This window comes from Equus asinus, chromosome 20, assembly GCF_041296235.1.
Source record: "Equus asinus isolate D_3611 breed Donkey chromosome 20, EquAss-T2T_v2, whole genome shotgun sequence".
Classification (NCBI taxonomy): domain Eukaryota; kingdom Metazoa; phylum Chordata; class Mammalia; order Perissodactyla; family Equidae; genus Equus; species Equus asinus.
The window spans coordinates 108153927-108166580 of NC_091809.1; the positions used below are offsets into that span (position 1 = coordinate 108153927).

Consider the following 12654-nt stretch of genomic DNA (forward strand, 5'->3'; position numbering starts at 1 on the left):
TTTTATTCATTGGAGCCAAGAAGTAGGACCTAGCTTTTGTTTCCCAATCACTTTAATTCAGTTCTTAAATTTGTAAGAGTTCATGCCAACTCTTTATGTCAAAAGCCCAAGTTGTGTTTGAGAATCATGATTTCTCCTTTCCTGACTCTACTCACAGTCAGGCTAAAACACGTGGTAAAAAGAATTTTGCCCCCACTTGCCTTCCTCAATCCTTCCCCTTTTGTCTGGGCCTGAAAATCATCTATCAGCAGTGCTGTGTGCAGCCTGCCAGACTGAGGCCTCAGGAAACCCTTCCCTCTGGGCCAGTTCCAGACCGACTCAGGGACCATTCAGCACGTTTTCCACTGATGCACTGTGTGTACCTTCTTTCTCTCAGCCCCTTCAGGATTTGCACAGTTTGTTTTCATTCACGTTGCTCATGGCCAGGAGCACAACCGTCCCATTTCCTCCTTTCCACTTGTGTAGACCTCACATTTGTCTCCCGTTATGGGAGTGAGGGGGGAGCTTTGCTAACATGGAGCAAGTCTGGGTTGCCTGTTGTCCTCCATGGCTATCGCCCAATTCCAGTTTATGAAGAGCTTAGAACCATATTTTTTTCTTTCATGGTACAAAGGGATTATTAACAAGAAAATTGGCAAGAAATTGCAGTCTGCAAGCTGCAACCAATATGATTTGATGCAATCCAGATGTGAAAATCTCCCTCTGCCATCCTATGCCCTCAGCATAGGTGTGTGACCTCGTGGAAGGCAGGGCCGGTAATTACATTTATTTGGAGACATACGGCCTCTGCTTTCCCCCCTCCTTTTCCCACTTTGAAGGAAAGAGTGATTTGGAAAGTATTTTTACACATACTAAAAAGGATGTGGAAATAAAACTTTAATTACTGGAAAAGCTATTAGGAAGAAAGTATATTTTATTCTTCCAGAACCATGAGTTTTTCAGGACAGAACTTAGACCTCTTCAGCTGCCACAATCCCAGGAATCAATGGAAACCTCACAAATTGGGCAGAGTCCCTGCCTGCCCATCACAGTGGTCACGGATTAAGGATGGAATGTTCTAAGACATGGCTCATCTGTCTGACAGTTTGGACCTCATTGGGCCAAAGAACTTTTTTTCCCAATTGCCCTGCTCCGGTTACCATGCCTGCACAACAAATCACCCTAAAACTTATTGGCTTAAACGATACTAATCATTTATTATCTCTCACAATTTTGTGGGTCGGGAATCCAGGAGCAGCCCATAAGGGCTTTCTGACTTGGGCTCTTCTAGTGAGGTTGCAGACAGTAATCGCAGCTGGTATCACACTGAGGGCTTCTCGCTGGCATATTTTGATAGCTGATCTGAGAAGGTTAGAGGCTAGAGCAGCTGGGGTACCTTAAGCATCTCTCTCTATATATCTTTGTCTATCTATCCATCTATCTATCTATCTATCTATCTACGGCCTCTTCACATATTGTCTCCAGGATGGGGGCTTGAGAGGAGCTGGACTGTTTACATGTTGACTTAATTCCCAGAAGGTGCATGTTCCAAGAGAGACAGAGCCAGGCTAGAAAGACATGATGTCACTTCTGGTATGCATGTTGGTAGATGCAGTTACAATGGTCCATCCAGGTTCGCAGGGTGGAAAGAAGGCATAAACGCAGCTTCTTGTTGCAAGTCTGTCAATGTCACACTGTAAGAGGAATAGATGAGATGATTATCTTTGGAAAACACAATCTACCACATCCCTTCAAAACCTCTATGCCTGAAAATATATTAACAGCATCCTACTCATGGCAGCGGCTTTTAATAGCTGAAATCAGAGCCAACTGATTGACTAAGGACTTGTTAAATCAGTTAGAAGCAGGGTTTGAGATGCTCAGTTTGGGGAAAGCAGGGCCAATCTAGCGAGGAGCCTGCACAAAGTCAAGCTCAACTCCCAGCGAGGGACCCATGAGCTAGCATGGCCATGTAAAAATCAGGGTTACAATAAAAATAGGAAATAAATTAGTACTTTGAGCATCTACTATACATCAGTCATTGCCATATATTAGTTACCTAATTACGGTAATCTTTGAGCAAACATTTATTAAATGTCTCTAAAGTATCAATACTGAAATTGTTGTGGGAAAGGTAAATACGATTAACTCTCTTCAATTCCCTGGAAGTGGAACCACAGAGACTCGAATTCTCAACTCTACGCTGTCTCTACCAATCAGCTTTAATTGTATGAATTTTACAAATTAACGATGCTAACTTATAGTTATTGGAAAGACGCTAAATCTTACATGAGTTTGGAAAAGGGATTGGCCAGAAAAGACTGGATGCTCAGAAATAGTTACATTTCTTTCTGTAGACCTACAGGGTGAAAATTGAGGCAGCAGAACCTAGAATAAAGGGTAGAAATACAGAAAAGAGAGAGGCAAGGAGAAGAGCATAACCAAAGGCACAAAGTGAGTGTGTATGTGGTATGTCCGAGAACAGAGAGTAGAAATCAAGGAATTTTTTTCAGTGTTATATCAGCATTTTCTTTTCAAAGCATCAATCACATATTTCACATCAAAAAATGGCTTTCTTGTTCTAATTTATTTGGTAGGAATAAGTATTTAAGTCATTAGGAAAGAGAGAGTGCCATTCCATTGAGAGCAAAATTAAAGAATATCATGACGTTTTGAACCAACAAGCGCCAAAGAGTGCTGAGCTTTTTATTTCCTTTATTTCTTAGTTTTCACGGTAATATCTGTTACTCTATGTTTATCATTTATTTAAAACAGACATACAAGATATTACACTAATAGGATGAAGAGTAACTAGAGAAATAATACAGAGTTGTTTTCTCTATTTCATCCACATGTGAACACTGGGACCTCATTTCTATAAGGACAAGAAAAATCTGTGCAAACCAGTTTGGACAGAAGTGAATATTCATAGCAACAATATTGATCACTATTTATCGACAGTCTATGTTACGTCAGGTTATTTGCACAAAATAATTCCATTTTAAACTATAACTTTATAAACTTGCGACCATAATTCCATTTTATAGGTAAGGAAACTAAAATACAGAGAAGTTAATTAAACGGGCTACCCAAACTATTAGTTAGAAAGTGTCAAAGGCAGATTGGAACCTGAGTCAGTTGGCTCACCCCAAGGCTGCGCCTCAACATGCAAGCGTCCATGCTTTGAGTCATTGTCCCAGCAGGGGGGCAGTTGTACTAACGCAGCCAACTACCACCGGCAGGCTCCTGCCAATCCTTCACCCCGTGGCCTTGGCTTTTCCCTTTACTGTCTGTTTAGACTGGGGCAAATTAGTTAACTTCTCTGTGACAAAGTTTACCTTATTAAAATCAAATAGCTTAATTCACAGGAAACAATTGTAAAAGTCACACCGTAAGTGATCCATAAAGATGCTATTACTATTACTCCTACTGTTACTCCTACTATACTAACACTGTTTATTATTACTATATATTTACAAGACAACTGGCTTGTATTAGAGGTACAGCCTGGTCCGGGATAAAAATCTGAACATTCCCAGGAGAATTAAACTTGGCATCATTAACCAATCGATCTAGTCAATGGACTACAGCTGTGTTCATGATCTAGTTGATGGACTACAGCTTTGTAACTAGCCTTCGGCACCAGCTCTTAAAAGGGCAGATGCTATAGAAAATGGCCATAGAATTTGTATTCCCTGCTTGCAGTCCTATCATATAATGGGCTGATTATTTTTAGGGCCAACTGTGGTTCCGCATAATACATCTCTCTTTTTTACCATTTGAGACAATTTGAAAGGAGGATGATTTGGCAGAGGATTATTTTTTGGTGCAAAATGTGACTGGAAAACGAAAAAATCCCTAAAATCTTTATCTAGGTTACAGAGAATTACAATTACAACTAAGAGAAAAATGATTTAGATATCTCCTCTTGTCCTTTAAAATACAGTTGTCAGATGACATACAGGATGCCCAGTTAAATTTGAATTGCAGATAAACAACAAATAGCCTTTTAGTATAATGTCCCAAATATTTTATGAGACTTACTTATACTTTTTTAAACAGTTTTTTTTATCTGAAATTCAAATTTAACTGGGCATCCTGTATTTTTATTTGCTAAATCTGGCAATCCTACTTAAGATGGTCACAATCAGTCATCACCTAATGGGCTCAGGCATCTTCCCATTTTCCGATTTCACACTGGAGTTTGAGGCATTATGTGAAGCCTTTCCAAGTACGGAGCCCCAGGCCGAGTGCGACACCAAGTGCGCATTCACGATGGAGTGCATGCACTGAGTCCAACCTCCCATTCTTGTCTCCTGTGCTGACCAGCACATATCCCGAATTCCTCCTGAAATGAGAAGCTTATTGGTTCTCTAACCATAAGCTTTCCATCTTCCATCACTCATCTTTTCTTTTCCCTGGAACACCCTTCCCTGTCATCTTCTACTCATCATATTCTTTAAGACCTATTAGAAATGTTTGATTGCCCACCTCTCCCACGGCATACAGTTGTGGGACGGAGGGCATGGTTTTTACAGTGGAATGGCAGCAGAAGTGAGGCGTTTTATTTCTGGGCCAAGGTGGTCAAGAAGCAAGTGTGCCTTCTCCCCACTCTCCCCCCTTTTGCCATTCAGATCCAGATGAGCTTGATGATCTTGGAAGCTATATATTGTAGATGGAGGAGCCACCTTTTGGAAGGATCCTGGGTTTCTGTATCACACTTTGAAGGAGAGATACCTGATGATCAGACACACGTGTTTGGAATTTTACAGAACGAAGAAATGAACTTGTATTGCTTTACCTTATTTTGTTATTGTTTAGTGGTATCCTAACTAATATAGCCCATAATACAGCCCAGAATAATTGTACCTTATTCTATGAAGCTTTTATCCGTGAATTAAATAAGAACATCATCAGACACCAAATACAAACATAAGTGACACAGATTTTGCACTTGAAGAATTCACTGTCTAGGAGGACAAATAGGCATTCAATAATAATAAGGTGTAAGATTGTTAAGATCTATATGTCACATCCTATGGTAGCTACTTTATCCATGTTATTTCATTTTTTTAAAGTGGTTTTTTTTTTGGTGAGGAAGATTGGCCTTGAGCCAACATCTGTTGCCAATCTTCCTCTTCTTTTTTTTCTCCCCAAAGCTCCAGTACATAGTTATATATCCTAGTTGTATGCCACTCTAGTTCTTCTATGTGGGATGCTGCCACAGCATGGCTTGAGGAACAGTGTGTAGGTCCACACCCAGGATCTGAACTGGCAAACCCCAGGACACCAAAGCAGAGCGTGACAACTTAACCACTCGGACACTGGGCCGGCCCCCATGTTATTTCATTTAATCCTCATTACAAACCTTTTAGGAAGATATTATTATTATTATTCCATTCTACTGATAAGGAAACTGTATAAGAATAAGGAAGATTCTTAACATCTTTGAGCCAAATATTTAAAGATTTTAAGAAATTTGCTGAAAGTCAGGTAATTAAGTTGTGGAAATCAAGTTTTAGTCCCCGGCATTCTGGCTGTGGAGCTTAAGTGCGGAATCAATACTGAAATTCAACATGATAAATGTTCATGAAGAGTGGAGTAGGAACACAAAGAAGGACTGGCCCGTTTTACTGGGGAGAGGATATCCAGAAGGCTTTCTTGGAAGAGGTGATTCTTGAGCAGATTCTGAGAGGAAGAAGAGTTATTGCATCATAAAGGCCTCACATGTCACGCTGAGGAGCTCGTATCCACCCAAGAGATGGCAAGGAGCCACTGAAGAGTCAAGAGGAGGAGTGACAGGGTCGGCCTCACATTCTTCCCAGGTCTCCTCAGTAATTTTTTCAGAAAATACCAAGACCTGTCCTATGACGCCAAACACTTGGTTTTTAAGGCACCAAAGGAAATTAATTCCTTCAAGTAGACTTTTCTGGAAGGAACCTACTTGTTCTGAACTCTCTGTGCTTTTTTTGTTGTTGTTGCTTTCTTTTTACTGTTGGCTCTCAGAGAAAACATTCCAAAATGTCACTGTGTCAATATCCAAATCAGACCTGTGATGAGAACAGCATGCTATATTAGTAATAGAAAAACAAAGTTATAAACTCTGCTTCAAAGACTTCATGTTGCTCTTGGCCATAACCGAGGAAAGGCTTGAAGCAAGCATACGGAAATACAAAAGTACAAATGCTGCTGCAAATAGAACAGGGATTGGGCAGCACAGTCATAGCTGAAATAAACAGGAAGGTTGGTTCCCATAGTAGGTCTGACATATAGTAGGCACCCAGTAAATACACACGGAATGAATTAAGACCAAGGGAGACTTTTTCCTCTCGTCTGTACTGGTACCAACAGATGTGGATTGCTCAGCACATTCTCCTTAACTGTGTGTTCTAGGTTGGGGGGAACCAGGCTGGTGGGCAGGGGGCGAGGAGACATTTGTTACCAATAACCTACTTATCCAGAATTAGCCTTCCATCCTCCTCATCCACTAAACACGAAATGGGAAATAAGACCTAAAGGGTCTCCACGAGGCCAAAAGATAACAATTTTGTCTTAGGGGAGAGGTCGAAGCACTCACATTTGACCAAAGTGGTAAAGATGACTCGAGTAGGTTGGGCGTAGAACACGGTACTAATAAAAGCAGTATTTAGGGCTCATTCATTGTATCGGCCATTTGATTTTTCTGTGCTTGGCACATTGTAGGCATTTCATTCGATATAGGCTTGTTTACTGAAATAATGAGGGGACCAAGTGGTGTTCAAATGAGACTGCCAATTTAATATACTTGTCTGTGTGTAGAGTGTCTACAGCAGACAATCAGAGACAACAGGAATGAAGAAGACCATGTGCTGTAGATGACACTGGTGTCAGGCAGATGGTAAGAGTTCAAATCTTGGCTCCACTGCTTGCTTATAGTGTGACATTAAGCAAATTGTTTGGCCTTTCTGAGCTTTTTTTCCTCAATAAAATGTAAATAATTTTATCCACATCATAATGTCATGAGGATTAAATGAGCTAAAATAAGTAAAGCAGATACTTGATAAAAGTCAGCCAGCCAGCACGGGTATTTAGCTAGAGGGCATTGACCCCTAAAGACAGGGCTGATAATCTCCAAGGGCTCACAAATTACAACATGTGGGTTATTCACGGCCAGCAACCATTCTGATTGGTTAGTTCCATTATGTACCATGCCAAATATTTTGCTTCTCTCCTCTGCCTAAGGAAATCGTCATCGTACCATACCATAAAATAAACCAACACGTTTAATTATGACCACGGGTTACATTCAGAACGTTCTAAAAAAGAAGTAGATAATACTTCTAAAGAAAGATCTTGATCCTCCCTGGATAAAATTTTTTCTACAGATCAAGTGGTTATTCATGATTTATGGGGATAGTTCGCTCGCTAGAAGACCAAAATCCCTGATGAGATTAGATCAACGAAATGTTCTGGTGGTAGCTGTGCCTCATCTCCTCTTGGAGAAATTTGCTCACAGGAAGCGCACGGGTTCAGATAAAATGAAGCCTTGTAAACAGAAGCGTTTTGTCAAGATGAACTAAGCATTGAAGCGCCACGGCAAAGGCTCCTGAGAGCAGGCTGGGGTGTGGCCTTCAGACGGTGGCTTTGCCTACAGAGCAGCGCCAGCGAGGTCTTATGTAACAGAAGGCCTCTTTAACTCCAGCAGGAAACCCTCCGTCCAGACCAGACGACACCCTGCCCCCAGCCACTGCCAGGCAACAGCCTGACTGCTCCTTTCTTCTCCCTTCCCCATGAAAGACCCGTAGCAGACTTTCCTTCACAGCCTGAATTCGTTAGACATTTTTGCTCCCAACCATGCTGTGGAGGTTGAATTGCCCTCATTCACGAGTTGACTCCAGACCAAGAGAAAGAAACAGCAAGATCCAGCTATTGCACCTAATAAAAATGCGTCCACAGGAAATCACAAGCAAGAATTGGATGAAAAAGCCTAAATAACAAGGGTCCTCGGGAACCCACACCGGAATACCAACACTTTTTAACCCTCTTTGCCCTTGATCATCATTTTACTCCTGGTTCCAGGTGATTCTCAAGGGGTTTCTTCACTCCGAACAAGCCCATGGCTTTTTAAGGAAAAAAGTGGATTGAGCTTAAAGGTGGATCAGATGCAAGGGTTTGAGAATCGGGTTGGTTCCAGTCAGAGCCTCTGGTGCCTTCTTCTCTGAGCCGTCTCTTCCCAGTACTGCTCACTAGCACTGTTCATAATTATCTGCTGTCATGATGCTATTGCTTTTGGCAATAAACACTTAGCATATTGCTACTGGTTTTTGCCAGACAGCATGCCCCACTCAGATTTATGGCCTAAAATATGCAAGACTAACTTTTACACCATAGTTCATTCATTAAAAGAAAGTGATCGTATGAAAAGCTACCTCTCTCACCATGTCCACCACCCCTCTTTTCCCCCAGATCCAAGACAAGCCACAGAATGTACAATTGGAAATGGGAAGTCTTTAGAGGGGGAAAAAGGCAGAGGCTTAACGAGGCATGAGGTTGAAATCTGATTTGAAGTCTATTTTTCCTGTCAGAATATATTTTCCTTTGTTCTTCAAAAAAATAAACCAAAGGCAAAATCACAAAAATAGAAATTTCCCAATAACACCTGATCGCCCATCCGCTATTTGTCTTTTTTCACTTCTATTCATTCCCTCCCAAGCATCCATCTAAGTTAACACGGCAGAGAACAAAAGAGGCTTGTCATCAGATATACTTGGGTTCAAATTCGCTAAATCTCTTTGATTCTCAATTTCCCTGTTGTTAAATAAGTTGATAGCTGGCATAAGAGCATCTTCTTTTCCTGGCTAGTGTGAGGGTTAAATATAAACCTATGCTGAAGTGTCTGGTGCAGGACTGGTGCTTGGGAAAAATGCCAGCTTCCTTCCTTCCTTCCCTCTCCCCTTTCTTTTGCCATCATGTGTTCTCTGTAAGCTTGTGTAGCCCTTTATAAGCCATCTTCCTCTTCCCAATCTACGCAAAAATGCCACGGGCACCAGATCTTCCCATTCTTGATTTACCTGTCTCCTCTCCCAGTCTCTCAGAACATAGCTCTGCCTTCAGCTGTTCTGATGACCTAACCATAGTCAGAGGAAATGGATGTGCCTGCTCCAAGTGTTGATCTTTCAGGTGACATCCTCATTTTAACAAAAATGGAGATAAAGCCTTAAGCCAAAGTCCTGAGATCCTCAAGTAATTCAACTTGGCAAACATTTATTGAATGCCTACTAATAAGGACTGAAGTGGATGTAGGGAATGACAAATAAAAAAGACTTGGGCCTTATCCTTACAGAATTTCTAGTCTGATGTGGAAGACAAAACACAAAGAAATGATTATTAAAAGGTTGGATGCCAGTGAGTATTAAAATAGACATGAACCAAGAGTCCTTGGAGTATGTGGGAGAAGGAAATGAATTCCAGCTGGAGAAATACAGGAGCTTTCTTGCAGGAGGCATGTTTGAGTCAAATCCTTAAGGATGGGTTTTGGGAATGGCACCAGCAGCTTGAGCAAAGACCCAGCAGCTAAAGAAGGAATAGTTCTTTTGGAGAATAGCAAGCAGAATGTGGTGGTTGTAATATAAGTTATAGGTTGGGAATGTATGGTGTAGTAGAAAATGAAGTTATAAAGTTGGATATTAATAATGGAGAGCTCTTCTTGGCAGCTTGAGTCATCTAAACTTCTTACCTGCAGTAGAAATGCACTGTAGAGTCTAAAGCAAGAAGGGTCATGATTAGTTATCTAGGTTAGAGAGCACTCTGGGAACAGATTTGTACTGGGCTCAATGCAAAGCTGGTAGCAGGCTGACTAGCTAGAAAATGGTTACTGTAATTCAGGTCCACGGCAACACAGCAATAGCACTCAAGGGTAATGAAGTGACAGAAGGAAGGAACAGATGGCAGGGACATTTAGGAGCAGAGACAACAGGGCTTGGCTTCTTCACAAAGTGCAGAGAGTTCCAGAGAAGGAAAAGTTGAAGATTAATCTATTTATTCTGGAAGACTGAAAGCGTGGTGATGCCATCAGTGAAATGGGTAAAGGATGGGTTTGGTTTGGGGTTTGCAATAAGACAAATAGGGTACAGGCAGAACTTTCCTGATCTTGGGCAGCTTTAAGCTCCCTGGATCACCACTTCCTCGTCTATAAAATAGGCATCATGGTTCATGTTGTGATTATCTTACTGGGTTGCTGTGAAAATCAGGTAAGGTCTTGTGCGTGGCTCTGTTTTCTAAACTGTCAAATCCGTTCTCAAGTGAGGCATCAATAAACCATCCCAATCTCCTATTCTGCCAATAGAGCCAACTCTACGTAGGTCAGCATGGGGCTTCCCACCCAGGAAACAAATCCCTGACCTGAAGGAGAAGCGTCCTTTAGTAAAGAAATCTCAAGGAACTGCTCTCTCAATTTCATGTTTTTATATCTGACCTGCAGTCTGTGATTTTTTACTACTGAAGTGTTCTGGATTGAGTCAGCTGCATTCAGAGTTTTGACCAAAAAGGTTTTCAAAATGCAAAAGGAGAACAAAAGCCATTGTTCTGGGAGCCTGAAAGTCTCCATTTCCCACAGTTGGCTCCCACGTATGACTTCAGCCTTCACTGAGCAGCTTAGGGTATGAATGGGGCCAGACACCAAAACGGGTCTGGAATCTGAAAGTGAATTAAATTTAGCAACACGAATGCTACAAAACCTTATCAAACTGTCAAGGGGATTTGAAGCATCTACATATCCAAGTGTCACCCGTATGTGTGACAGTTGGCAATGGTCTGCCCCGATCAGCATCTCTGGTTGGGTTCCCGGGAATCCTGAGGTTGGTTAGAGAATCAGAGATTCTCTTCTGAGAGAATGTGAATTTGGCACCTGATTCTCTGCTGGAAATGTAGCAGCTGACAGAGAAAGGGGCATGAGGAGGTGCTACCCACAGACCTCTGGTTAGGGCATGGAGGTTCTTTATTTGCCTTAAGGCTAACTACAATATTATATACACGACATTTTTGCCTAGATATGCACGTATGTATGTATTCACTCCATTTATTTGTTTATTTATACCTGGCCTTTGTTCTAGAAGGAATTAAAGCAGCATCAAGGGTAAAGTAAATAAATGAGAAAATTGAAACAAAGGAAAGTGAGTGTTACGGACCAAATGTTGTGTCTCCACGAAATTCAAACATAGAAATCTAATCCCCGTGGCAATGGTGTGAGAAGGTAGCACCTTCGAGGGGGATCAGGTCATGAGGGTGGAGCCCTTGTGAATGGGATTAGATCCCTTGTAAGAAGAGCACTACTCTAGCACTAAGCTAGCTTGTGCACTCTCCGCCTAGTCAGAATACAAGGAGAAGTTAGCAATCCGAGTCCCAAAAGAGGGTTTTCACCCAAACCCAACCATGCTGGCACCCTGATCTCAGACTTTCAGCCTCCAGAACTGTGAGCAATGAATTCCTATTGTTCATAAACTGCCCAGGCTCTGGGAATTTGTTATATCAGCCTGAGCTGACTGAGACAGTAAGAGAAAACAAATAATAAATCTGGGCACAGTACAAAGGAAAACAAACCACCATACGTTCTTGCAAGAGTTCCCACCTAATTCTGGCTTCAGATTTCCTGGTAACCAAAATAAACATGAAAGCATGCTCAGTGTCCATGGGTACGCAGGAGGCACGCAGCTTTTTCTGCTGGTGAGACTGCACCCAAGATTGTGCTGTGGATTCCTATAAAGGACCCCCTTGGAATACTGTGGACAACATCCCTTGTAGATATTACAGAAAGTTTCCTCTGATTGTCTCTATGATAATTTTCCTCAGTGAAGGAAGTCAGTGTCCTAACACTGAGGTACCACAGCGCAGTGGGTCTAAAGATCATGTTTGAGCCAATTAACAAAATTAGAATTCACACTAGAGATGAAAAAGTGCTGTATCAAAGTTAAATTTACTGAGGTTAATAACTGTTCTGTGGTTATGTAAGAGGATGCTTTTCCCTTGAGGAGTATACACTGAAGTATTTAGGAGTGAAGGGACATGATGCACACAGCATAGGCTCATATGAGGGAAAAGAGAGCAAATGATAAAGCAAATGGACCAAAACTTTCACAATCATTGAGTCTAGGTAAAGCATTTTTTAATGTTCAATTTGCTATTCTTTATTCTTTGCTAAGGGAGATTCACCCTGAGCTAACACCGTGCCAGTTTTCCTCTATCTTGTATGTGGGTCACCGCCACAGCACAGCTGCTGACAAGTAGTGTAGGTCCATGCTGGGCACTGAACCTGGGCTGCCAAAGCCGAGTGTGCTGAACTCAACCACTAGGTCACGGGGCCAGCCCCCTCAATCAGCTACTCTTATTCCTGCAACATTTCCACAAGTTTGAAATCATTTCCAACTAAAACACTTTTTTAAAAAGGAATGATTTTCATTAGAATTGAAATGCAAAGCTATTTTAAAATTCTTATGAAATCCAAAGTATGGGACACAATATTTTCTTGAGATAGGACTACACGAAATGATAATGACTTGATTAAAGCTTCGTCAGTAGAAGAAATACCTACTCTGAGAAAATTGTTTCCCAACAGTCCACATTTGTAGGGACGGTCATCATGACGAAGGCGGAAACCTTTTGGTCAAACTTGTCTAAATCTGTAACTTAATTCTCCTAAAT

At 41.5% G+C, this 12654-nt stretch overlaps 1 long non-coding RNA gene across 1 annotated transcript in view; it reads right to left on the reverse strand.

Moving 5' to 3' along the window:
* Positions 1-881: 881 nt before the first annotated feature.
* The window catches only part of LOC106824932 (uncharacterized), a 70900-nt gene continuing 59127 nt past the window's right edge, over positions 882-12654 (reverse strand). The window contains exon 4 of the long non-coding RNA XR_001396519.3: positions 882-1673. This is a non-coding gene — a long non-coding RNA (uncharacterized lncRNA). The remainder of the gene's footprint in view (positions 1674-12654) is intronic.